The sequence below is a fragment of the Oryctolagus cuniculus genome, chromosome X (assembly GCF_964237555.1).
Source record: "Oryctolagus cuniculus chromosome X, mOryCun1.1, whole genome shotgun sequence".
In the NCBI taxonomy this organism is placed as follows: Eukaryota; Metazoa; Chordata; class Mammalia; order Lagomorpha; family Leporidae; genus Oryctolagus; species Oryctolagus cuniculus.
The window spans coordinates 80,667,100-80,694,166 of NC_091453.1; the positions used below are offsets into that span (position 1 = coordinate 80,667,100).

General features: G+C 39.7%; 1 pseudogene; it reads right to left on the reverse strand.

Annotated features, from left to right (window-relative positions):
• On the reverse strand, nt 1-27,067 carry LOC127484810 (protein SET-like; annotated as a pseudogene).

The window sequence follows — 27,067 nt, forward strand, 5'->3', positions numbered from 1 at the left end:
CTACAATTTATTATCATCATCTTCTTTGCCTTCAGCCTCCTCCTCTTCTTTTTCTTTGTCTCCTTCTCCTTCTTCTCCTCCTCCTCCTCCTCCTCCTCCTTCTTCTTCTTCTCTATCATCATCATCATCATCATCATCATCGATTTCTCCTTAATTTTCTTTATTATTCATATCAAGAACCAAGTAACATTATACTGAATTTGGTCCAGTATCACCTTTGATTACCTCTCCAAACTCATCTGCACCTGCAACAGAATGGCCAATAAACCAGGCAAAGAAGCTTTCTGTTTCCTTATGCTACCTAGAATTGATGACTTTATTCTTCATTTACCTTGAATGTTTTGTCAAATCCTTCCCAGATTTCCATTTGGCTTCAGAGGAATTTGAAAATGGATCACCACTCTCATTCAGATGATATTCTTTGGAGAAAACTCTATTTTCAGAGTAAGGATTTTCTTCAAGGTGAAAATCTAGTCTATCACCTGCTTTAATATCTTAAAATTCTGTCGCTCCAAATTTGTTCAAATAATTTAGCACTTCTGTTTTCCTCTTCCAGCAGTTCAGACACTTGTGGATGGTTGACAAATGTTATTAACCTCTCCCTTTGCAAAATCTGGGGTAAAGCTAGATATGTTTATGCTTGTTTAGTTTATTTATGTTCTACTTTCAAAATATCCTCACTGACTTATACATTTCTGTACATCAGCAATATGTTTAATTGCTTCTTGTACTTTTAATACCTTTGGCAAGCCCAGAAAGACTGAGATTGCTGGTGTCAGGGAAAGAGGCAGTCTTGATTTTTTTTTTCACTTGAGGCAGGAGCAAATATTGGCATTTGGGGCCATTCTGTAAGGATCCAAGGGTTTCTTTCTCAAAATAAGCTGAGTATTCACTGGGCAAAATTCTTGAACTAGACCAATAGAAAAGTGAAGGGAATCAGAAGAGGGAGCCACTAGAGCTCAGTTTTTTCTCTGAAACTCCTCTCCTGAGTAGCTGTGGCCATTGTTAGCCCTCCAGAATTTGCATGTCCAGACACACATATGTTTGGAAGGGAGGATCACCAATTGGACAGTGCCCATGAAATCCCACATGTGGGGAGCAACTGGGAGCAACTCGGACTAGACTAAGTTACTGGAATTAAGACTTATTCTATGCATCTGCTCTCCCACAATATGGTGCTGGGAGAGGAGGCAACAGCTTCTACCCAGCTGCCTCTCACCAACTTGACAAGCTGCAGGAGCTGCTCCTGATTGGAGGAGAGCAGCGTACTCGGCGTGTGGGCAGCCGAGTTGGGATTGGCGGAGGAGGACTATAAAGGAGGAGAGAGACGGCATGCACCGGGAACATCTAAGGGGAACATCTATCTGAAGGAACACCTGTGCAGCCCCCGAGAGAGCCGGCCGGCGGTGTGCCGCTCCCCCGCGGAAGTGGGGAAAGTGGCCAGGGGGAACCGCCCTTCCACGGAGGTGGAAGGGTCGGTAGCCAACCCGGGAAGAACCAGCAGCAAACCCGGGAAGGGCCGAGCAGACAAAAGAACAGCGCAGGGTCCTGTGTCGTTCCTCCATGAAGACGGGGAGCGACACCCACACCCCAAGCTCAGCCCCCTGTCACAATTGCTGTTGTTCCTGAGAGGGCTTTCCCTAGGACACTCGTCTGGTCTCAGGGCTTGGAAGATACATCACTGGGCCAAAGGGACAAGGAAAAGTCTAACCAGGAATGATTGGTTGTGAGGGCTGGTCTGAAGAAGATATCAGATGTGGGCTCAGGAAATAATTGATTGAAGGTGAATTAAGTAGAACTCTCCTTCCTTGAACTTTCTTCAGTGGAGAGATAACATTCTAGAAGAAGCAAATGGTGGTGATCTGGGTCATATGTGTTTGCATGGAACATAATGGAACTAATCCCTACCCTGTGTAATTCTATGAGAGTGGAGAGATGAGGATAGAATTTACTAGAAAAGAGCTGTTTGATAAAATCTCGAATCTTTAAGATGCTGCTTCTGGAGGGGGAAGGCTATGTTTGTATGTGTCTCTGTGAACATTCAAGTGTGAAACTTAATGGCCAATATAGCAGTTCTAAGAAGTGATTAGGCCATGGGAACTCCTACCCCTCATGAAAAAGATTAAGTCCTTCGAAAAGACGGTTTACTTAGCATTTAAATCTCTTGACTTTCTACGTGAAGACATGGCCTTCTTCCCCTCTGAAGAATGCAACAATAAGATGCCATCTAGATGCAAGAGCAGCTATCATCAGATGATCAAACCTACCGGCACCCTGATTTGGATTTGTTGGCTTCTAGAACTGTGAGAAAATAAGTTTATCTTTGTATAAATTAAGAAGTCTTGGGTATTTTATAATAGAAGCACAAATGGACTAAGACAGGGAGAGGCAGATTACCATATATAATCAGGAGTCTCAATATACTAAATAGATGATGGACCAACTGTTTATCTTATGTGGATATTCTCTCTCGTATCAAATCTGGTATTCTTTAGCTCTCTCTGATTTAAGTCATATTAAAGGAACAGGTTTTTTTTTTATTATCTTCCTCATATTCTACTTTTTCTTTCTTTCTCTTTAAGTTTTAAAATATGGATTCTGTATAGCCAGTCTCAAGGTTGGAGTGTGCAAGTTTACTTCAAAAGGTTTGTGGAGGGGTAGGAATCCAGCCTAGTGTTTAAGACACTGGCTGAGATTCATATATCCCATAGCAGACTACCTGGATTTAGTAACCAGCTCTGGTTTCTGCCTCCCAGTTCCTGCTAATGCAGACCCTAAACAGCTTCAGTGATGACCCGTGTAGTTGACTTCCTGCCACGCAGGTGGGAACCTGGATTTAGTTCTTGGCTTCTGGATTCAGCCTGGCCCAGTCTCTGCAACTGTAGGCTTTTGGGGGAGTGAACCAGCAGATGGGACCTCTTTCTCTCTCTTTCTCAGTTTTTCGATCTCTGTTTCTCAGTCTCTTAAATAAATAATAACATAACTTTTTTGAATTTAATTTTTTTTTACTTTTCAATTTATATAAAGGAAACACATTTCATGTATTTCATATATACAGACTTTGTTTAAAGATTTTTTTTTGCTTATTTGAAAGACAGAGTTACAGAGAGAGGTCAAGACAGAGATAGAGAGAGGTCTTCCATCTGCTAGTTCACTCCCCAACTGGCCACAAAGGTTGGAGCTGAGCTGATCAGAAGCCAGGAGCTGGGAGCTTCTTTTGGGTCTCCCACAAGTGTGCAGGGGCTTAAGGCTGCTTCTCCAGGCACATTAGCAGGAAGCTGGATCATAAGTGGAGCAGCCGTGACTCAAACCGGCACCAATATGGTATGCCAACACTGCAGGCTGGGGCTTTAACCAGCTGTGCCACAGTGCTGGCCCCCATATATACAGTTTTAAGAGCATAAGGATACCTCTCACTCTTGCCTCCCACCCTCTTTCCTCCTTCCTTTCTTATATAACAAAAATCCTAAAAAGTTTTGTGAAAAGCAGGACTTAAAAGATATTTATTTTGGTGCAACATATTTTAAAGCCCATGCATTGTTTTTCGTAATACACAGTTTTCATGAACTTTTTGGAGAGCACTCATATATGCCTCAGACACTACTTAAATCAAGATTCAAATAATTCATAGATGTCAAGTGAACAAATCTTTTAGTCTTATTGGAGGAAAGAAGGAAACTAGGGTGCTAAGAGGGAAAGAAGAATGACATTAGCAAAAGGCAAGCTTGAGGTTGAGATTGGACAAAGAAACTGACAATAAAAATCAAAGTGCAGGGGAAGGCTCAGTCTCTAGGTGAACACTGAAATAAATTCCAGTGATGCTTCATCCCAAAGAAAGCTCTGGGGTCTGACTTATACAGGTAAATGCTTAGCTGAAGGAAAAGGGGATTAAAAAGTTACTGCCAAAATTACAGCCAACAAAGTTCATTTCTCTGGGAGTTGCCTGGGTTGTGTGATTCGTAGAAGCAAATGCTTATTTGAAGGAAGAGGAGAAATCGCCAAAATTAATCTCAGTGATATTGGATTCTGAAAGGATTAGCTGGGGTTCTAATACACACAAGTAGTCTCTTCTCTTTAGAAGGAGAGGACAAAAGCTAATCCCAAAGTTATATGAATAGATATTTGTTTTGCACCCTACCCTCCCTCCCACCCATGCTCCAACCACTGTTCCTCCTTCCTCTCCCATTCCCACTCTTAATTTTTACAAAAATCTATTTTCAGTTTACTTTATACTCATAAGAGTAACCATACACTAATTAAAAGAGTTCAGCAAATAATATGAAGAAAACAAAAATTCTGTTCCTCAACAAAAGAGACAAGAGCTATAAAAATCATCGAATCTCAAAATGTCCATTTTACTCCATTTTAGGTACTCTATTACTTACCTCAGATCAAGGAAAACATATAATATCTGTCTTTTTAGGACTGGCTTATTTCACTAAGTATAATTTCCAGTTGTGTTCATCTTGTTACAAAAGACAGGATTTCACTTTTTTTTTTTTACAAACAAGTAGTACTCTACAGTGTATATATATCTTAATTTCTTCATCCAGTCAACAATTGATGGGCATCTGGGTTGATTCCATATCTTAGCTATTGTGAATTGTGCTGCAATGAACATGGGGGTACATATATCTCTTTCATATGCTGATTTCTTTTGGTTTGGGTAAGTTACCAGGAGTAGGATGGCTGGATCAGGTATTTTATTCTTTTTGTAGCTATTGTGAATGGGATTGATCTCACAAGTTCTTTCTCAGCCATGATACTATCTGTGTATACAAAGGCTATTGATTTTGTCTGTCCTGCCATTCTACCAAACTCTCTGATGAATTCTAATAGTCTCTTAGTGGAGTCTTTTGGTTTTCCCCTATATATAGAATTATGTCATATGCAAGCAGAGATAACTTGACTTCCTCCTTTCTGATTTGAATCACTTTGATTTCTTTTTCTTCCTAATGGCTCTGGCTAAAACTTCCAGGACTATCTTGAGAGCAATGGTGAAAGTAGGCATCCTTGTCTGGTTTTGGATCTTAGTGGAAATGATTCCAGCGTTTCCCATCAATATGATTCTGGCTATGGGCTTGTCATTTAATGCTTTGATTGTGCTGAAGAATGTTCCTTATATACCCAATTTGCTTAAGGTTTTGATCATGATAGGATGTTGTATTTTACCAAATGTTTGCTCTGCATCTATAGAGATAATCATGTGGTATTTATTTAATTTGTTATTGTGGTATATCACATTGATTGACTTGTGTACGTTGAACCATCCCTGCATACCAGGGATAACAGCATTTCCTAATTTGATGCAATATAGCTCTTTGTAGTAATTCCTGATGATTCTTTTTATTTCTGTGGCATCTCTTGTTACCTTTTCTTTACATCTCTGATTTTATTGATTTATGTGTTCTCCCTCTTATTTATCTGGTTAGTTGGGCTAATGGTTTATCAACTTTGTTTACTTTTTCAAAAAAACAGCTCTTCATGTCACTGATCTTTGGTATTTTTTGTTTCCATTTTGTTTATTTTTTCTCTAATTTTCATTACGTCTTTCCTCCTACTATTTTGGGGTTTGGTTTGTTGTTGTTTTACTAGGTCCTTGAGATGCATTGATAGCTCATTTATTTGATACCTTTCCCATTTCTTCTTGTAGGAACTGATTGCTATAACTCCCCCTCTTAACATTGCTTTTTCTGTATCCCATAAGTTTTGATATGGCGTACTATCATCTTCATTCATTTCCAGAATATTTTTTGATTTCTCTTTTGATTTCTTCTATGACCTACTGTTCATTCAGGAACATGTTGTTCAGTCTCCATGTGTTTGTGTATCATCTAGAGATTCTTGAGTTGTTGATTTCTAGCTGTGTTCTGTTGTGGTCAGAGAAGATGCATGATGTAATGTCATTTTTAAAAAAAAAATTGAGACTTATTTTATGGCCAAGAATGTGGTCTATCCTAGAGAAAGTTCCATGAAGTGATGAGAAGAATGTATATTCTGCAACTGTAGAGTGAAAAGTTCTGTAGATATTAGGTAGGTCAATTTGGCCTATAGTGTCAATTAACTGTTGTTTCCATGCTGATTTTCTATCTGATTGATCTGTCCATTGCTGAAAGTGGGGGGCCAGTGCTGTTTCTCACTTGGCTAATCCTCTGCCTGCAGCGCTGGCATCCCATATGGGTGTTGCTTCTAGTCCTGGTTGCTCTTCTTCCACTCCAGCTCTCTGATGTGGCCTGGGAGGGCAGTGGAGGATGGCCCAAGTTCTTGGGCTCCTGCACCCACATGGGAGACCAGATGGAAGCACCTGGCTCCTGGCTTTGGATTGGTGCAGCTTCAGCTGTGGCAGACATTTGGGGGGTGAACCAATGGAAGGAAGACCTTTCTCTCTGTCTCTCCCTCTCACTGTCTATAACTCTACCTGTCAAATAAATAAAAAATAATAAAAAAGAAAGTGGGATATTGAAGTCTCCCAGTACTATTATATTGGGGTCTATGTCTTCCTTTAGGTTCTTCAACATTTGTTTTAAATAGTCAGGCACCCTATTACTGAGTGTGTATACATTTATTCTAGTCACATCTTGTTGAATTGATCCCTCAATCATTGCATAGTGCCCTTCTTCATCTCTTTTAACAGTTTTTTTTTTCTATTTTGCCTGATATTAGGATGGCGACACTTGCTCTTTTTTTGCTTTCCATTAGCATGGAATATCTTTTTCCATCCTTTCACTTTCAGCTTGCATTTATCTTTGTTAGTAAGACGTGTTTCTTATAGGCACCAAATAGATGGGTTTTGTTTTTTAATCCATTCAACCAGTATGTATATTTTAACTGGAGAGTTGAGGCCATTTACATTCAAGGTTACTATTCATAAGTAAAAACTTGGCCCTGCCATTTTTTTTCATAAATATTCCTATTGCTTACTTTGGATTTCCTTTGTACTTTTACTGGGGGATTTTATGCCTTCACATTCTTTAATAATGATGGATATCTTTCTATGTTCCTGTATATTAGCACATCCTTAAGCATCTTTTGTAAGGATGAATGAGTGGTGACAAATTCTTTCAATTTCTGTTTGTTATGGAAGTCTTTATTTCACATTCATTAATAAATGAGAGCTTTGCAGGGTACAGTATTCTGGGCTGGCAGTTTTTTTTTTTTTATCTTAAGACTGTATTATGTCTTGCCATTCTCTTCTAGCCTTTAGGGTTTCTGATGAGAAGTCAGCTGTGAGAATTTGAGATCCTCTGAAAGTAATCTGGCATTTCTTTTGTGCACATTTTAGGATCTTTTCTTTATGTTTTACTGTGGAAAGTTTGACTATAATGTGACAAGGTGAAGATCTTTTCTGATCATGTCTGTTAGGAGTTCTGTGCTTTCTGTGCTTGGATGTCCCTTTCTTCAAATTGGGGAAGTTTTCTGTAATTATCACTAAATAGGACTTCTTTCTTTTAAAGACTTTATTTATTTATTTGACAGGTAGAGTTACAGACAGTGAGAGATAGAGAGACAGAGAGAAAGGTCTTCCTTCCGTTGGTTCACTCCCCAGATGGCTGCAATGGCCAGAGCTGTGCCGATCCGAAGCCAGGTGCCTCCTCCCGGTCTCCCACATGGGTGCAGGAGCCCAAGCACCTGGGCCATCTTCCACTGCTTTCCTAGGCCATAGCGGAGAGCTGGATTGGATGAGGGGCAGCTGGGACTAGAACCGGCACCCATATGGGATGCTAGTGCCGCAGACAGAGGATTAATCTACTGTGCCACTCCGCTGGCCCCACTAAATAGGACTTCTAATTCATTCTTTCTTTCCACACCTTCAGGAACTCCTAAACTCTGTATATTGGGTCATTTGATAGTATTCCATAATTCTCCAAAAATTACTTTTAGGTTTTATAATAATCTCTTCTTCTTCTTCTTCTTCTTCTTCTTCTTCTTCTTCTTCTTCTTCCTCTTCCTCTTCCTCTTCCTCTTCCTCTTCTTTTCTTTTCTTTTTTGTTCTGACTGAAAGATTTCCAAAGATTTGCCTTCTAGCTTGGATGTTTTTTCTTCTGCCTCACTAAGTCTGTTGTTAAGTCTTTGTACTACATTTTTATGCAATCTATTGAATTCTTCATTTCCATTATTTCTTTTTGATTTTTCTTTAAAATCTCTTTTTCATGGGAAAAATTCATTATGTCATGTATGATTTTCTTTAGTTTGTGGATTTGCTTCGGGTTGCTTTTGAGTAATCTTATGATTAATTTTTGAATTCCATTCCTGGCATTTATCAATTTCTTCATCCTCATATGGTAATATTGAAATGTTGCTGTATTCCTCTGGTGAGGGGTCATGTTTTCTTCCTTATTCTGTTTTCTTGAATTTCTGCATTTATTTTTAGGCATTTGTGCAGTTAATTGTTGTTGTTTTGTTTTCATCTGATGGCCTTTTTCTTTGAACTATTCCTCTGTGGCTTAGTGAAATGTCTGCACTTTCAGTGTATACCAAGAGATATTTTCTGTGGGTGGCCAGGGAGCTCTAGTCAGTGCTCCAAGGTGGGGCAAGTATACAAGGTAATACCCATGTTGGGCATGGTAGATCTCTTGTTAACAGAAATGGGGTGAATGGTCACCTCTATTGGTGTGATCGTCCCCTCACCTCCTCTCCTCCAAGCTGAGCAACGCCTGGATGTTAGCCCCCAGTGTGTTCAACACTCATTTGTGCCACCATATGACACTGCACAAATGATCTGTGCAGTCCGCACTGTGAGCCATGTTCCCACTGCAATGACCTGCCCCAGGCAACCAAGGAGCTCTGAGCAGTGGCGCCACACCCAGTGATTGCCCAGAGATCCAGCTACACCCTGAACCTCTCATGTAACCACCGAGTCCCCAGGGTCTCAGCATACAAGGCTCTCACAGTTGCTAGGTGCAGAGGCTTTGCTCTGCCCTGCCAGCCTGTCAGGTCAACAGAGAGGCAGATGTTCCTCGAGCCAGCTCTGCCTAAGCATCTTGATTCTGGCAGCTGTGGTATGTTGGGAGGACAGGGACACCTCATAGTCCTATCTAGGTGCCCAGCCACCTTTCATTCCTCCCAGCCAGGCTCAGAGTCAGTGGGGACTGAGAATTTTTCCCTCCATTGGACTCTCTGGATCACACACATACACAAGAGCCACTGCCCAAATGTTGCTCTCTTCCCACCACTGCTGCTAGTACTGCCAGGAAGATGGTGTCCTGTATCATCCAGTTGCTGAGACAACACAAAGGCTTTGGAGCTGCTGCCTAAATCTAACGTGGTGTCTGCCCTTTCTCAGCCAGGCAACAGGCACTGTTGTGGGGAGGCTCGGATGAGATAAACATTCCCCTCTACTTCCACTGGGTCCGTGGACAACTGACAGCAACTGCTAGGCCACAGGGCTCCAGTCTGTACTTACATCACTCTCCCCCTCTGACTGTATCACCATGGGTTGCTGCAGTATGGTTTCAGCTCAGTCTCCAAGATGCCACCTGTTCTGGCTCTTGACTGCTGCAGTTGTGTGCTGTGTCCGTGTTCCTGCTGCACATCTGCACGTTCCACACAGGTCCATGACATTCCTCTTCCTCTTGTAGGATTTATAGTGTGATTTTCACTCCAATTCTCCCCTGAGAGTGCACTTCCTATACTTTTTTTTAAAATATATTTATCGCTAGCTAGTGCAGTACGTGGTTATCTATTCCACCAACTCGGAATCCCCAAGATTTTTTCCAAGTACTGGTTTAGCTATGCTTCACCCGATATGCATTTTTTTTTTCTAGAGACCCCCTCCATCTTGTTTTCCTTATACTTTATTTGTCAGAGAAATAGCATCCTTTGTCCTCTAAGATTTTCCCACAGTCTGGATATGGCTTCATTGCCTCTTCTTCTTCTTCTTCTTTTTTTTTTAAAGAGGCATGGACTCCACCTCTTCCCTACCTTTGCAGCCTGCACCCACCTGGCTCATCTGACACTCTGGCCTGTGGGTATTTGCATATGTACCCCTGATTTCTGCCCACCACGCTTTCTTTTCTTTTTTTTTTTTTTTGACAGGCAGAGTGGATAGTGAGAGAGAGAGATGGAGAGAAAGGTCTTCCCTTTGCCGTTGACTCACCCTCCAATGGCAGCCACGGCTGGCGCGCTGCGGCTGGCGCACCACGCTGATCCGAAGGCAGGAGCCAGGTGCTTCTCCTGGTCTCCCATGGGGTGCAGGGCCCAAGCACTTGGGCCATCCTCCACTGTCTTCCCGGGCCACAGCAGAGAGCTGGCCTGGAAGAGGGGCAACCGGGAAAGAATCCGGTGCCCCAACCGGGACTAGAACCCAGTGTGCCGGTGCCGCTAGGTGGAGGATTAGCCTATTGAGCCGCGGCACCAGCCATGGCCTCTTCTGTTATTTAATACGCTTCTCTGTCCAGAACTTACTGTGAATTGGTAGCTGATTCTACAGACTGGATCAGATTCAGGTTGATTTTTTAAATTTTGGCTCCATAAGTAGTGTTGTGTTCCATCTGGAGGTACAAAATGCATGGTTTCCTCTCTTTTCTTGTGATGTTAACTGCTGTGAGTGACCAGTGGCATTAACCATAGGTTGATGACATCACTCTGGAAGTTTTGGTTGTTAGAAGCTCATTCTCTAAACAATAAGGAAAAAGTTGTGGGGACAATACTTTCTGGGTTCCCACATATTAATAAAAATGTCTATGACCTCTTAATTTGAAAATCAGGTAGGGCATAAAATCTTTGGCTCATATTTACTTTTTAAAATGAGATTTATTTATTTATTTGAAAGACAGAGCGGGGGAGGGGGGGAGAGAGAGGGAGATCTTCAATCCTCTCGTTTACTTCCCAAATGCCTGCAACAGCTAGGATAGGCCTTTACCAGCCCAAAACCAGGAGCTAGGAACTCCATCCAGGTCTCCCATGTGAGTTTCAGAGACCAAAGTACTTGGGCCATCCTCTGTTGCCTTTCCAGGCATAATAACATCAACACTTGATCAGAAGTAGAGCAATGGGTAATGGAACTGGCCCTCCAATATGGGATGTGGGTGTCCCAAGTGATGGCTTATCCCACTGTACCACGGTGGTGGCCCTGAATTTTCTTTCCTTGTGCATGTTAAATGTACTATGCTTCTTTCTGTTGGCATAAAGATTTGTTGCCAAAGTTTGATGTTAATCTCGGTTTCTACCTTTAATAAATAATTTTAATTATTTTACTGAATGTTTTTTAAGTTCAGTAATTTTACTAGAATCTGTATTGATTGATTTGCTAGATTGATTTACTCTTTTAATTATATTCAGTTTTAAAATCTATTTCAGGGACTTTTTCATAAATCATATTTTTTCAAATTGTTCCTTTTCCTTACTTTGATTTTCTCTTTTGATGATCGAGAGCCTATGGGAAAGTAAAATAATTTTGAACAGCTGCTGAGGGGCATAAGCATTAGGGTGAATAAGGGATTACCAAAAGATATTGAAAGATGAATTGCTATTAAATGTCATCCATTTATAGTGGAGCCAATTTTGTATAGAACTCAGCACTCACAAACAAAACAGTTGTTTGAGTATGGCGGCAGGACAAATACCATACAAAGATAACAGATTGAGGGCTTTTAGGATAATAGTTAAAACATAGCTGAAATAGTTATTTGTGCAAATTCATACAGGTATATTTGAAATAGTTTCATATTTTTATTCTTCTAAATAAAGGAAATATTAATTTATAATCAAATGTGATTTCTCATTCATTGGGAGGAATCTTCATAATACATTAACAAATCAAGAAAGAAAATCATGATAGACCATCTGTGCTAATTTTTGGCTTGCTGGAAACATTGTATCTGTATGTCATCAGCCAGTACTGTAATAAAATCAATTGCAAACAGTGCTTGGGAACAAAGGCCTTTGAAGTGGATAGTTATCAGTTATGTTGGCAGTGTTGGTAGGTTTCAGATGTCTTAACATTATTTCTGCTGAATTTGGGCTTGTGGAGCTGATGGTACTACCCACCTAAACAATAAGCAACTTGATCTTTGTCCATAGACTGTTTTCCTGAAGTGGGAATCCTTCAGTATTTTCTACATGAAGGTAATACTAAACAAAATTGTAATGTTGAGTAGCATATTGGTTTCTCCTTTCCTCATAGGAGGGCTAAAATGTCCTTTAGTCATCTCCCTTTTTATCTTCTTTTAAGTTTCTCATGTTTCTCTGCTCTGATATTGTCAAACGAAACACCACTGATGCTTCCTGATTGACTTTCTTTACTGCTTTCCCTGATGTTCTTGTTAAAGAGGGGCAATGTAAAGAGTTAAAGTAATGAAGGTTATCTCAGAAGAAATGTTTATCTTCACATGGTCTTGCCTTGAACAGTGGGGGTTTAAGGGTGAAGGAGCTAGGTACACAACAGATCACATTCATAAGTCTGAAGTAACTATAGTCAACTTTACAATGAAGTTTTATTATTTCTAGCCACTCACTCCTTTTTCTTTCTGTTATTACAAAGTTCATTTCCCCACTTTGATCTGCTTTTTTGCAATTGTTAGTTAGTAACTGTTTTAACATCTTTGCACCCATTTCTCACTTGCTTTGACTAGCATATTGAAATGTCTTTGGAAGAAGGAGATACCTTTCTCTGAAGGGAGGAGAGAACTTACACTTTGACTATGAACTTCTCTAAATAAGATCGGAGTTGGCAAACTCAAAAGGCTTACCTAGCCTTGGCAACTCATGACAAGAGCCTAGGGTGATTACTGAAGCCATAAACAAGAGTGTCAATTTGTTAAGTCAACTACAGTAGTCACTATGCACTTACTCCTCATGTAGGATCTCTGTCCTTAATGTGTTGTTCAATGTGAATTAATGCTGTAACTAGTATCAAACAGTACTTTAAAATTTGTGTTTCTGTGCGGGTGCAAACTGTTGAAATCTTTACTTAATATATACTAAATTGATCTTCTGTATATAAAGATAATTGAAAATGAATCTTGATGTGAATGGAAGGGGGGAGGGAGAGGGAGTGGGAGAGGGGAAGGTTGCGGGTGGGAGGAAAGTTATGGGGGGGAAAAGCCACTGTAATCCAAAAACTGTACTTTGGCAATTTATATTTATTAAAGTGAAAAAAATAAAAAATAAAAAAAGAAATGTCTTTGGAATGCTCTGGGATGAGCCAAATAGGATTGTAATGTGAGCCCATGATTAATTTAGCCATCTTGAAGTCCTTACAACAATCTCCTTCTAAAGATTTTCAGCCAATTTCTGGATGTATCTACTTAAAGATATCTTTTACTACTGCTCTCCACAGATGGCTTTAGAATGCTGATGCCTTCACCAAGAGCACTAATGTCTGAATTCTTTGTGAGTGCAAGACAAAATTATAGATGCTGAATCCCTTCTTCTGACAATGGTGCAGATGCTTGCACTTATAATACTGATACTGCATCAAAGGTCAAGTGTATCATATTACTGCCAAAGCTGTTGGCACCAATGCTGCTGATCCTTTGGCTTTCAATTTCTTAGGGAGATTTACTCTATTCACTGCATCTGCCTTGCTAAAGGATTCATAATTAAGTCTTTGAGGCCTGGCCTGAAATCCAATCTGAAACACACTGTGCTATACATAAAATCTCCCTCCCCTCTGTCCTCAAACACTGATCTAGTTGCCTTGAATCAAATTCATTCACCTTGATTTTTCTCATGAAATTCTTTCCCAGAAGAATCCTTAGATCCTAGTAAAATATTCTTCCAGATCCCACTAATTCTTCTGATATTGCTCAAACTGTGCCAGGAATGCCTGCAATATTTTCTTCTTTTCTCTTACCCTCAACCAATTTTTTGTCATTTTTTGTCTCCTCCCACCCAAAAATCAATCTCAGTAATTGACACCCTTTAAATGAGTTATTACATAATATGAAGGCATTGGGGATAAGAAAGATGGAGTCATCTTCTTTATATATCAGTTCACTTAAATTGTCACTGTCTTGTTGCTATTGTCATTATTTGATGACTCATATTACCTAGCAGAGAGCAGCTATTCAGTGTTTGCTTGGGTTGAAGTAGTCTTAGTAGTCTTTCCAGTGTTTCTATTCTACATTTAGGACACTGGAATATTTTTGTAGATTTCTTGTGGTCCTATGTTAAACCTACATCCATAGCCATTTCCTTTCTGGGGTCATGAGACCACCCTATTCACATTGCCAAAAATCAGGATGCAGGATTTTTGCTTTTGTTACCCACACACTTCTTTCTTACCATTTCCCCCATGTCTTAGCCCAGAGAAATATTCATATTTTGGAAAAGACCTTAATCTCACCACCACTCGCTACCCCATGGTTTAATTTAATTCAGCATACTCCTGTGTAGATTGGATGGGTGAAGAGGGGGTGAGCTTCACAGAAGCAGATTAAATAAATGTTAGCAAGCCTTGAATTGGGTGTCAAGCAGCTTCTTAGTGCTCTTTTAGAATGTGTGTTTGTTGTGTGTGTGTGTGTGTGTGTGTGCACAGAGAGAGAGAGAGAGTTCAATGTTACTATCTTCAGCTAGGTGGATTTTAACTGAAATTATGACAAAAAACCTCTCATTGAAAAAATCTCTAAATATTCACCATTAAATATCAGTCTTCCCTCTAAGCATAGCAACAGTCTATGGAATTCCATAAGTCACTCATGCTCTTAAAAACATTCTTCCTCCAAGACTGGAGAAGATCCTTTCTAGCTTCCTGAAATATGAGCATGACATGATTTGGGAGGAATAGCACTATGGAACTATCCCAGTTGGAGGCCAGTGCCGCAGCTCACTAGGCTAATCCTCCACCTAGCGGCGCCGGCACACTGGTATCTAGTCCTGGTTGGGGCACCGGATTCTGCCCTGGTTGCCCCTCTTCCAGGCCAGCTCTCTGCTGTGGCCCAGGAAGGCAGTGGAGGAGGGCCCAAGTGCTTGGGCCCTGCACCCCATGGGAGACCAGGAGAAGCACCTGGCTCCTGCCTTCGGATCGGTGCGGTGCGCCGGCCGCAGCGCGCCAGCCGTGGCGGCCATTGGAGGGTGAACCAACAGCAAAAGGAAGACCTTTCTCTCTGTCTCTCTCTCTCACTATCCACTCTGCCTGTCAAAAACAACAACAACAACAAAAACAAACAAACAAACAAAAAAACCCGCAAATATCCCAGCTGGAGTGCTGGGCAGAAATGAGAACAGTAAAACAGTGAAGCAGTTAAGTTATTATATAATAGGACAAACGAAAGTCATGTTCTGAAGTTTCTTCTGTTAATGTAATGATCCGTTAGTATGAACCTATCAACTGAATTCCAGGGAAGAAAGTAAAATCTCTTGTGGCTCAGAGACAAAAATGTCTGGAGATCTTGCTAGGGATAATTAAAGCAGGGCAGGAGATCAGCATAGTGGAGAATGGGATAATGCAAGGCTACTTTGGGACTAGCAAGTTATTGCTGTGGGATACACTCCATATAGGATAACCTTATTACTATAAAGAGACAATCGCAGTTCAACTTTGGGATGCCCCAAAGCACAAATTTCATAGAAAACATTGGAATAAAGAAGTCTGAAATATGTTTAACAGACCTATGCATAAGAAAAGAATTTCATGTATTATGCAATGATGGGCTGCATATGTATTATGGCAATACTGCAAATTTCTCAAATTTTGCAAGTAGACAGAGGTTTGAAATACCACTTTGAGAGGAGAATGAGGTGGGTTTTCTCAGATGTATGATGGCCATCACAATTATCCTTTTCTTTTCTCCATAGACTTGCTTTTCCTCTAGTATCACTTGAAGGCATGTGGTCGCCCAGGGTAGAGAGTCCCTAACCAAAGCTTACCTGTGCTACAATCTTTAATCTTTAATGCAGCCCTTGGACTAAGTTGACCAACTCTCCTATGGACAGCATCCTAAGTTTTTGGAGCAGGCCAGAGGAAGCAAATTCTCAGGGTCTCAAGGGATCCCTTTCATCACCATTTGGCTGGGAAGACCCAAACCAGGGTAGTGTTTATGTGTCACACATGTGTTAATGGTCATAGCACTCAGGGCAAGGCCAAGGCCTTCATGGTAAATTTTTTATAGTTGTATTTGTTCACAAGTTCTGGACTCTGAACAGTATGAATAGATGAGTTATAATCTTGTAGATATCCAAACTTGGTAAAGAAGATACCTGAGATACCTTGATTTGGAATCACTTAATACGGAGGTCCTGACAAAGATATCAGCTGTATTAACTATGCTTTATCCCTTTGATTTCACATACTATTCAATAAAGTCTTGTTGAATTGGATCTACATAAGCATCATGAGTTATTCTTAGATATCCAAAGTGTTTATAATAATTGCTATAGTAGTCAGCATAGACTCTTTTTATAACTTGAAGATATTTGAGTCAGTAACACATTAAAATACTTTTCATCAACATCCAGGAAACCAAATGCATTTTGATGTTCATGATATGCTTCACATAACAGGTAAAATAACCAGTCTCCATTAACACATTGGAATTTTTGTTTTTTAAGATTTATTTGAAGGGCAAAGTTACACACACACACACACACAGAGAGAGAGAGAGAGAGAGAGAGAGACAGAGAGAGAGAGAGAGAGAGACAGAGAGACACATAGAGAAAGAGATCTTCCATCCATTGGTTCACTCCACAAATAGCTGCAACAGTTGGGGGTAAGCGAGGCTGAAGCCAAAAGCCTGGAACTCTATCCAGGTCTCCTATGTGGGTTGCAGGGGCCGAAGTACTTGGGCCATTTTCTGCTGCCTTCCCAGGTACATTAACAGGGAGCTGAATAGGAAGTGGGTAGCCAAGACTTAAACCAGGGCCCATATGGGATATTAGCTTACAGGCAGCCACTTACCTGCTGTACCACAACATTGGGCCCCTACATTGAAATTTTTTTTTTAAACTTTTATTTAATGCATATAATTTTCCAAAGTACGACTTATGGATTACAATGTCTTCCCCCTCATACCGTCCCTCCCACCCACAACCCTCCCCTTTCCCACTCCCTCTCCCCTTCCATTCACATCAAGATTCATTTTCGATTATCTTAATATACAGAAGATCAGCTTAGTATACATTAAGTATGGATTTCAACAGTTTGCTCCCACACAGAAACATAAAGTGAAAAATAATAGATGATTTTTTTTAAATGATGATGAAATCAGAGCAGACCTATTGTCATGTTTAATCCCAGTGAGAGTCAAGTTGGGAATTGATAATTTCTTTTTTTTTTTTACAGAGGATCAGTTTAGTATGCATTAAGTAAGGATTTCAACAGTTTGCACCCCCATAGAAACACAAAGTGAAATATATTGTTTGAGTACTCGTTATAGCATTAAATCTCAATGCACAGCACATTAAGGATAGAGATCCTACATGAGGAGTAAGTGCACAGTGACTTCTGTTGTTGACTTTACCAATTGACACTCCTGTCTATGGCATCAGTAATCTCCCTATGCTCCAGTCATGAGTTTCCAAGGCTATGGAAGCCCTCTGAGTTCTCCGACTCTTATCTTGTTTAGACAAGGTCATAGTCAAAGTGGAGGTTCTCTCCTCCCTTCAGAGAAAGGTACCTCCTTCTTTGATGACCTGTTCTTTCCACTGGGATCTCACTCGTGGAGATCTTTTGCCAGAGTGTCTTGGCTTTCCATGCCTGAAATACTCTCATGAGCTCTTCAGCCAGCTCCGAATGCCTTTAGGGTTGATTCTGAGGCCAGAGTGCTATTTAGGACATCTGCCATTCTATGAGTCTGCTGAGTATCTCACTTCCCATGTTGGATCACTCTCCCCTTTATTTACTCCATCAGTTAGCGTTAGCAGGTACTAGACTTGTCTATGTGCTCCCTTTGACTCCCAGTCCCTTCACCATGACCAACCCTACATTGAAATTTTAAAGGAAAATCTGTGTATTTACATTTCAGTGATGTGAGGAGTGCTGTTGTGGATGCTGGAACTTCTTTAAAGCCTCCCTCCCCGAGAATTTTCATTTTTGGACCTGTTCTGGAAAAATTCATTTGCAACTCTCTACAGTAATCTCTACTTATCCATGGGAGAGATTTGTCCAAGACCTGCAGTGGATGCTCAAAACTGAAGATATACCATACCATATATATGTGATTTTTTTCCTATACATATATACATCAATGTTGAAGGTTAATTTAGAAATTAGGGGCAGTAAAAGACTAACAATAACTAATAGTGAAGTATAGCAATTATATCAATATATTACAGTAAAGTTTTGTACAGTGGGGCTGTTGTTAAGTAAAATAAGAGTTATTTAAATATGAACCATGGCAATTCCATGGCAGTAGATCTGGTAACCAATATGGCTAGTAGCTGTATACAGCATGGATATGAATCCCAAATGGGATAGAGCAAGACAACACATGATATCATCATGCTACTCAGAGTAATGCATAATTTAAAACTTCTGAATTGATTACTTTTGCAATTTTCCATTTAATATTTTCAGACTATAGTTGATTGCAGGTACTGAAACTTGGGAGAAACCTTGGGAAAGGGGGAACTATGGTATTTGCTTGGCCTGACTCAGAGCATACATAGTGCTAAATGCCTGTCTCATGGGGATATTTTTCAAAAATATTTAGTTGCAACAGTTTAACTTTAGGGCTGCCTGAAGTGGTGATAACAGCTGGGGCAAACAATAGGCTAAGGAAAACCTTAAAATGAAGTTTGGAAATGAGATGTCTATATGAGCTTTAAAAATCTGTAACACATTCCTGGGAATCTAGAAAGCCACGTGCATGCCCAGGGTTCTGCACATACTGAGAAGGTATTGGAATAAGCCCTTACCTCTTACCTTTGACCTGGATGGGATCTTTGAAATCAAGAAAAGGAAGCTAAGTCAAAGCTGTAATGTACCTGACTGAGTATTGAAGGCACAGACCAGCAAGCACATACATTCCTGTGGCAAAGAATGGGAGACATCAGTGTCAGGCATTGAAGGAAATCTCTATGTCTTATTATTAGCTGTCTACTGATACAACTGGGCAAAAGCTTTAGTGGCCACATATGACAAAAAATACAGACTTTACAGAATTAATTCAGAAAAGTCATTAAACAAAAAACAACTGCAAAAAAGAGTGACAACAAGAAATCCAGGGCAGGAGAGAGAATATGATTTCTAGAGTTGTACATTGTATTATTTCAAATATCCAGTTTTCAACAGCAACAAAAACACAATACATACAAAGAAACAAGTATGACTTATGTAGAGGAAGAAAAGACAATTAATAGAAATGGTCTTTGATGAAGCCCAGGTTTTTTACTTACTAGATGGGAAATTTAGATCATATAATATAGATATTTTCAAAGAACCAGATGAAAGTATGAGAATCATGTATCATCAGATAGAGAATACTAGTAAAGAGATATAACTTATGAAAAAGAATCAAACAGAATTTTTAGCTGAAATATATGATAATAGGAATAAAAACTTCAATGGAGAGGTTGAATAGCATATTTGAACATGCAGAAAAAGAGGCAGTGAATTTAAAGAAAATTGAATTCAGTCTAATGAATGAACAGATTAATAATAAAGAATATAGAAAAGAATCTCAGAGATAACTGGGACACTATAAATTGTATAACACATTCACAATGGGAGTACCAGAAGGAGAGGAGACAGAGAAAAAGGTAGAATGGATGTTGAAATAATAGCCCCAAACATCCCAAATTTGTTGAAAAATAGTAATTTATACATAGGAGAATTTCAACAAACTCCAAGTAAGATAAACTTAAAGATATCTAAACTAGATACATCATAATAAAACTGTCAGAAGCCAGTAATAAAGAGAATTGAGAAAGCAGCAAAAGAAGTGGTTCATCACATATAGTGGATCTCCAATACCAAAAGCAGCTGATTTCTAATAAAAAACCATTGAGGTGTGAGGAGGCAGTGGGATGAGAAATTCAAAGTATTGAAAGAAAAATCTCAATTAATTACTAATACTATACCTGTCAAAGGACAGTGCTCCTTTTGAAAGTTAATATATGAAGGCCACCGTATTGTTCCTTGGTGCTGAATAGTTGACACTGGACTTGATGTTTCAAATGGCTCAAGAAGGAGGCCTGTAAAGTCAAGTGCTGATATTGATTCCTATGGTCATGGGTGGGATGTAAGGAAGGGAGAGAGTTTAACTAATGCTGGTTTTGTTCTTTCTTTTTCCTTTCCTTTCCTTTCCTTTCCTTTCCTTTCCTTTCCTTTCCTTTCCTTTCCCTTCCTTTTCTTTCTTTCTTTCTTTCTTTCTTTCTTTCTTTCTTTCTTTCTTTCTTTCATTCTTTCTTTCTTTTTTGGTGGCCCAGGGACTGCGAGTCCCTGGGGGCCTCTCTGGATATCCAGAAGAGCCCCCAGGGTTTTTGTTTGTTTAAGGTTTTTTTTTATTTTATTTAATGAGCATAAATTTCCAAAGTACAGCTTATGGATTACAATAGCTTCCTCCCCCCCGTAACTTCCCTCCCACCCACAACGCTCCCCTCTCCCACTCCCTCTCCCCTTCCCTTCACATCAAGATTAATTTTCAATTATCTTTATATACAGAAGATCAATTTAGTGTATATTAAGTAAAGATTTCTACATTTTGCTCCCACACAAAAACACAAAGTGTAAAATACTACTTGAGTACTAGTTATAGCATTAATTAAACACCTAAGAGTAATTGTGTATTAATTACAGAGTTCAACCAATAGTTTTAAGTAGAATATAAAATGCAACTTTTGTATTGTTGTGGCTCCCCCTCCCACCTCCCTTCCTCCCGTGGCCCTCTCCTCTCCCACTCCCTCTCCCATCCCGCCCTTCATCACGTTTCATTTTCAATTACCTTCATATAATTGAAGATCAATTTAGTATATACTAAGCAAGGATTTCAACAGGCTGCACTCACACAACCGAACCAGGTATAGGGTATTGGTCAACTAGTAGTGTTGTTTTTGAGTTTCATAGTTAAACACATTAAGGACAGAGATCCTACGTGGGGAGCATGAACCCAGTGACTCCCATTGTTGATTTAACAATTGACACTCTTGTTTATGACATCAGCAATCACCCGAGACTCTTGCTATGAGCTGTCTAGGCTATGGAAGCCCCTTGAGTTCACCAACTCTGAATTTGTTTAGTCAAGGCCGTATCACAGTGGAGGTTCCTTCCTCCCTTCAGAGAAAGGCGCCTCTCTCCTTGATGGCCTGATCCTTCTGCTGGGGTCTTGTTCACCAGGATCTTTCATTTAGATTGTTTTTTGCCACCGTGTCATGGCTTTCCATGCCTGTGAGACTCTCATGGACCTTTTAGTCAGATCCGAATGTCCCAAGGGTTGATTCTGAGGCCAGAGTGCTATTTTGTGCATTTGCCATTCTATGAGTCTGCTGTGTGTCCTGCTTCCCCCGCAGGATCATTCTCTCCCTTTTGATTCTATCTTTCATTATTTGCTTACACTGGTCTTATTTGTGTAATCTCTTCGACACTTACTCTATCTTTTTGATCAGTTGTGTATTTATACTTATCACTTTACCAAGTGTGCTGGCATTGGTACCTGCCTCCTTGGTAAGGTTGAATTGAAATCCCCTGGCACATTTCTAGTTCCACCATTGGAGGTAGGTCTGAGTGAGTATGAGCCATCCTATATATCTCCTCCCTCTCTTATTACCATTCCTATGTTTCACAGAGATCAATTTTCTGTTAATTTTTGAACGCTTAAGAATGGTTGTGCATTGATTGCAGAGTTCAACCAGTGGTCTTTTGTAGAGCAAACCGAGCAACGACAACAACAACAACAACAACAAAAATACTAAAAGAACACAATAGTAAGTTGTTCCTCAACAGTCTAGACAAGGGCTGCTCATGTCATTGTCTTTCATAGTGTCCATTTCACTTTAATGGGTATCATTTTGGGTGCTCGTTTAGTTGCCATCGATCAGGGATATTTGTGATATTTGTCCCTTTTGGACTGGCTTATTTCACTCAGCATGATGTTTTCCAGCTTCCTCCATTTTGTTGTAAATGCCCGGATTTCATTGTTTTTTTATTGCTGTATAGTGTTCCATAGAATACATATCCCATAGTTTCTTTATCCAGTCATCCGTTGATGGACATTTAGGTTGATTCCATGTCTTAGCTATTGTGAATTGAGCTGCAACAAATATTGAGGTGCAAATGGCTTTTTTCACCCCTTTAATTCCATTTGGGTATATTCCAAGGAGTGGGATGGCTGGGTCCTGTGGTAGTGCTATATTCAGGTTTCTGAGGATTCTCCAGACTGTCTTCCATAGTGGCTTTACCAGTTTGCATTCCCACCAACAGTGGATTAGTGTGCCTTTTTCTCCACAGCCTCGCCAGCATCTGTTGTTGGTTGATTTCTGTATGTAAGCCAATCTAACCGGAGTGAAGTGGAATCTCATTGTGGTTTTGATCTGCATTTCCCTGATGGCTAGGGATCCTGAGCATTTTTTCATGTGTCTGTTGGCCATTTGGATTTCCTCTTTTGAAAAATGTCTGTTAAGGTCCTTGGCCCATTTTTTTTTATTGGGTTGTTTGTTTTGATCCTGTGGTGTTTTTTGATCATTGTATAGATTCTAGTTGTTAATCCTTTATCTGTTGTGTGGTTTGAGAATAACGTCTCCCATTCGGTTGGTTGCCTCTTCGCTTTCCTGACTGTTTCCTTTGCTGTTAAGAAACTCTTCAATTTGAGGTAATCCCATTTGTTTATTTTATCTTTGATTACCCGTGCCTGTGGGGTCTTCTCCAGGAATTCTTCGCCTATTCCGATATCTTGAAGGGTTTCCCCTATGCTCTCAATTAGTTTCATGGTGTCATGGCGCATCTCTAGTTCTTTGATCCATGTTGAGTGGATTTTTGTATAAGGTGTAAGGTAGGGGTCTTGCTTCATGCTTCGACATATGGACATCCAGTTTTCCCAGCACCATTTGTTGAAGAGGCTGTCCTTGTTCCAGGGGTTGGTTTTAGGTCCTTTGTCGAATATGAGTTGGTTATAGATGTTTGGATTGATCTCTGGTGTTTCTGTTCTGTTCCATTGGTCTATCCATCTGTTTTTGTACCAGTACCAGGCTGTTTTGATTATAACTGCCCTGTAGTATGCCTTGAAGTCTAGAATTGTGATGCCTCCGGCCTTGTTTTTATTGTAAAGTATTGCTTTAACTATTCTGGGTCTCCTGTTTCTCCATATGAATTTCAGCATCGTTTTTTCTAGGTCTTTGAAGAATGACTTTGGTATTTTGATTGGTATTGCATTGAACTTGTAAATTGCTTTTGGGAGAATGGACATTTTGATGATATTGATTCTTCCAATCCATGAGCATGGCAGGTTTCTCCATTTTTTTTTGTGTCGTCTTCTATTTCTTTCTTTAGTGTTTTGTAATTTTCATCATAGAGGTCTTTGACCTCCTTGGTTAAATTTATTCCAAGGTACTTTATTGTTTTTGTGGTTATCGTGAATGGGATTGATCTTAGTAGTTCTTCCCCGGCCCTGGCATTGTCTGTGTATACAAAGGCTGTTGATTTCTGAGCGTTGACTTTGTATCCTGCTACTTTACCAAACTCTTCTATGAGTTCCAGTAGTCTCTTATAGGAGTTTATCGGGTCCCCTATATATAGTATCATGTCATCTGCAAATAAGGAAAGTTTAACTTCCTCCTTTCCCATTTGTATCCCTTTAATTTCTTTTTCTTGCCTGATGGCTCTGGCTAAGACTTCTAGGACTATATTGAATAGCAATGGTGAGAGTGGGCATCCCTGTCTGGTGCCAGTTTTCAATGGAAATGCCTCCAACTTTTCCCCATTCAATATAATACTGGCCTTTGGTTTATCATAGACTGCCTTAATTGTGTTGAGGAATGTTCCTTCTAACCCCAATTTGCTTAGGGTTTTCATCATGAAAGGGTGTTGTATTTTGTCAAATGCTTTCTCTGCATCTATTGAGATAACCATATGATTTTTGTTTCTCAATTTATTAATGTGATGTATTACATTGATTGACTTTCGAATATTGAATCATCCCTGCATACCAGGGATAAATCCCACTTGGTCCGGGTGAATGATCTTTCTGATGTGTAGTTGGATTTGGTTTGCCAGAATTTTGTTGAGTATTTTTGCATCTATGTTCATCAGGGAGATAGGTCTGTAGTTTTCTTTCTCTGTTGTGTCTTTTCTGGGCTTAGGAATTAAGGTGATATTGGCTTCGTAGAAAGAATTTGGAAGGATTCCCTCTCTTTCAATCGTTTTGAATGACTTGAGAAGAATGGGGGTTAGTTGTTCTCTAAATGTCTGGTAAAATTCGGTGGTGAAGCCATCCGGTCCTGGGCTCTTCTTTTTCGGTAGTGCATTTATTACTGATTCAATTTCTTCCATGGTTATGGGTCTGTTTAGATTTTCTATATCTTCACCACTCAGTTTAGGAAGGTTGTATTTGTCCAGGAATCTATCCATTTCTTCCAGGTTCCCCAATTTGTTAGCATACATCTCTTTGTAGTAGTTTCTGATGATTCTTTTTATTTCTGTTGTGTCTGTTGTTACATTTCCATTACTATCTTTGATTTTACAGATTTGGGTCTTCTCTCTCCTTTTTTTGGTTAGTTGGGCCAATGGTGTGTCGATTTTGTTTATTTTTTCCAAGAACCAGCTCCTGGTTTTGTTGATCTTTTGTATTGTTCTTTTGGTTTCAATTCTGTTTATTTCTTCTCTGATCTTTAGTATTTCTTTCCTCCCTTTGGATTTGGGCTTGATTTGCTGCTGTTTTTCTAAATCCTTGAGGTGCATAGAGAGTTCATTTGTTTGGTTCCTTTCCAGCTTCTTGATGTAGGCACTAATTGCTATAAACTTTCCTCTTAGCACTGCTTTTGCTGTGTCCCACAGGTTTTGATAGGTTGTGTTATCATTTTCATTTGTTTCTAGAAATCTTTTGATTTCTCTTTTAATTTCTTCGATGACCCACTGTTCATTTAGGATCATGTTGTCCATTCTCCATATATTTGCATATGGTGCAGATTCTTGGGTTGTTGATTTCGAGTTTCACTGCGCTATGGTCTGAGAAGCTGCATGGTATAGTTTCAATTTTTTTAATTTGTTGAGGCTCCCTTTATGGCCTAGCATATGGTCAATCCTAGAGAATGTTCCATGTATTGGGGAGAAATACGTGAACTCTGTGTCTGTGGGGTGGAAGGTTCTGAAGATATCTGTTAGGTCTATTTGGTCTATGGCGTCAATTAGCTCAGTTGTTTCCTTGTTGAATTTCTGTCTGGTTGATCTGTCCATTGGTGAGAGTGGGGTGTTGAAGTCCCCTGTTACTATTGTATTTGAGTCTATATCTCCCTTTAAATCCTTTAGTAATTCTTTCAGGTAGCCAGGCACCCTGTAATTAGGTGCATATACATTTATAATATTTTAAATATTTTAAATATTAAATATTTTAAATATTTAAAAATGTTAAATTTAATGTCTTCCTGTTGGATAGATCCTTTAATCATTATATAGTGCCCTTCTCTGTCTCTTTTAATAGTTTTTATGTTAAAGTCTATTTTGTCTGATATTAGGATGGCCACACCAGCTCTTTTTTGATTTCCGTTAGCTTGGAGTATCTTTTTCCATCCTTTCACTTTCAGTCTGCGTGCATCTTTGCTGATAAGGTGTGCCTCCTGAAGGCAGCATATAGATGGATTCTCTTTTGATGCAATCAGCTAGTCTATGTCTCTTTGTAGTGGAATTAAGACCATTCACACTCAATGTGATTACTGTTAAGTACTGTCTTTTCCCCTTCATGTTTCCTGAAACGAGCTGTTTATGTATTTTGAAGTTTGTTTGTGGGTTATTCTACATTAGCTTTTTTTGCAGTAAAGTTCTTGTTTTTGTATTTCTGTGTGCAGCACGTCTTTGAGCAAGTGTTGTAGGGTTGGACGTGTGGATACAAATTCTTTTAGTTTCTGTTTGTCGTGGAAGATCTTTATTTCCCCTTCATTCATAAATGATAGCTTTACAGGGTATAGTATTCTAGGTTGGCATTTTTTGTCTTTTAAAACTTGAAATATATCACGCCATTGTCTCCTTGCCTGTAGTGTTTGCGATGAGAAGTCTGGGGTGAGTTTGATTGACTTACCCCTGAATGTGATTTGTCGCTTTTCTCTGGTACATTTTAGGATTTGTTCTTTGTGTGTCACTGAACTGAGTGTTGCCATAATGTGTCGTGGTGAGTTTCTCTTCTGGTCTACTCTGTTCGGAGTCCTGGATATCTGTTGTATTTGTGTGTTGTTATCCAGCTGCCTTTGTTTGAAGTTTTCTGATATTATTTCGTTGAAGACACCTTGCAATCCATTCTCTCTTTCCACCCCATCAGGGACTCCTATTATCCAAACATTACACTGTTTGATTGAATCTTGTAGGTCTCCCACCATATTTTTTAATTTTTTTAATTTTTTAATTTCTTCTTCCTGCATTTGAACTAACTGTATTATTTCTGGAAGTTTTTCTTCGAATTCTGATATTCGGTCTTCTATTTCATCTGTTCGATTTCTGAGGGATTCCACGGTGTTTTTTATATGGTCAATTGAGTTTTTCAGTTCTAGTATTTCATTCTGGCTTCTCTTTAGGATCTCTAATCCTTGGGCTTGCTTTTAATTCAGCTCTTGACACTGTTTCTCATTATTTCTAAGTATTCTGATTATTAATTTTCTGAATTCTTTTTCTGGCATGGTTTCAACTTCTTCTTATTCAGCCTCTGTTATGGTTGGTTTAGCCTGCTCCATTGGCAAGTTTATATGTTCTTCTATATTCTTATTGTGGGTTTTTGTTTTGTTTTTTGGCATTCTGTCTGGGTGGTTTTTCAGGTTGATTTCCCTCTGCTATAGGCTGCTGTGAGTCTGTACCAATATCCAGTGTAAGCAAGCTGCTCTGCACAGTCCGAACAGACAGGATGGTTGCTCTCTGCCCACTGCAGCTCTGGATCCTGCCCTTTTTCCCCCCGCAGGCGCTATTCAAGTTTTTTTTCTTGTAACTTGATAGACGGGCGTCAGGGCTTTGAGCTGCCCTCCCTTGATGCCCGCCCCTGTGCAAGAAGTGTCCCAT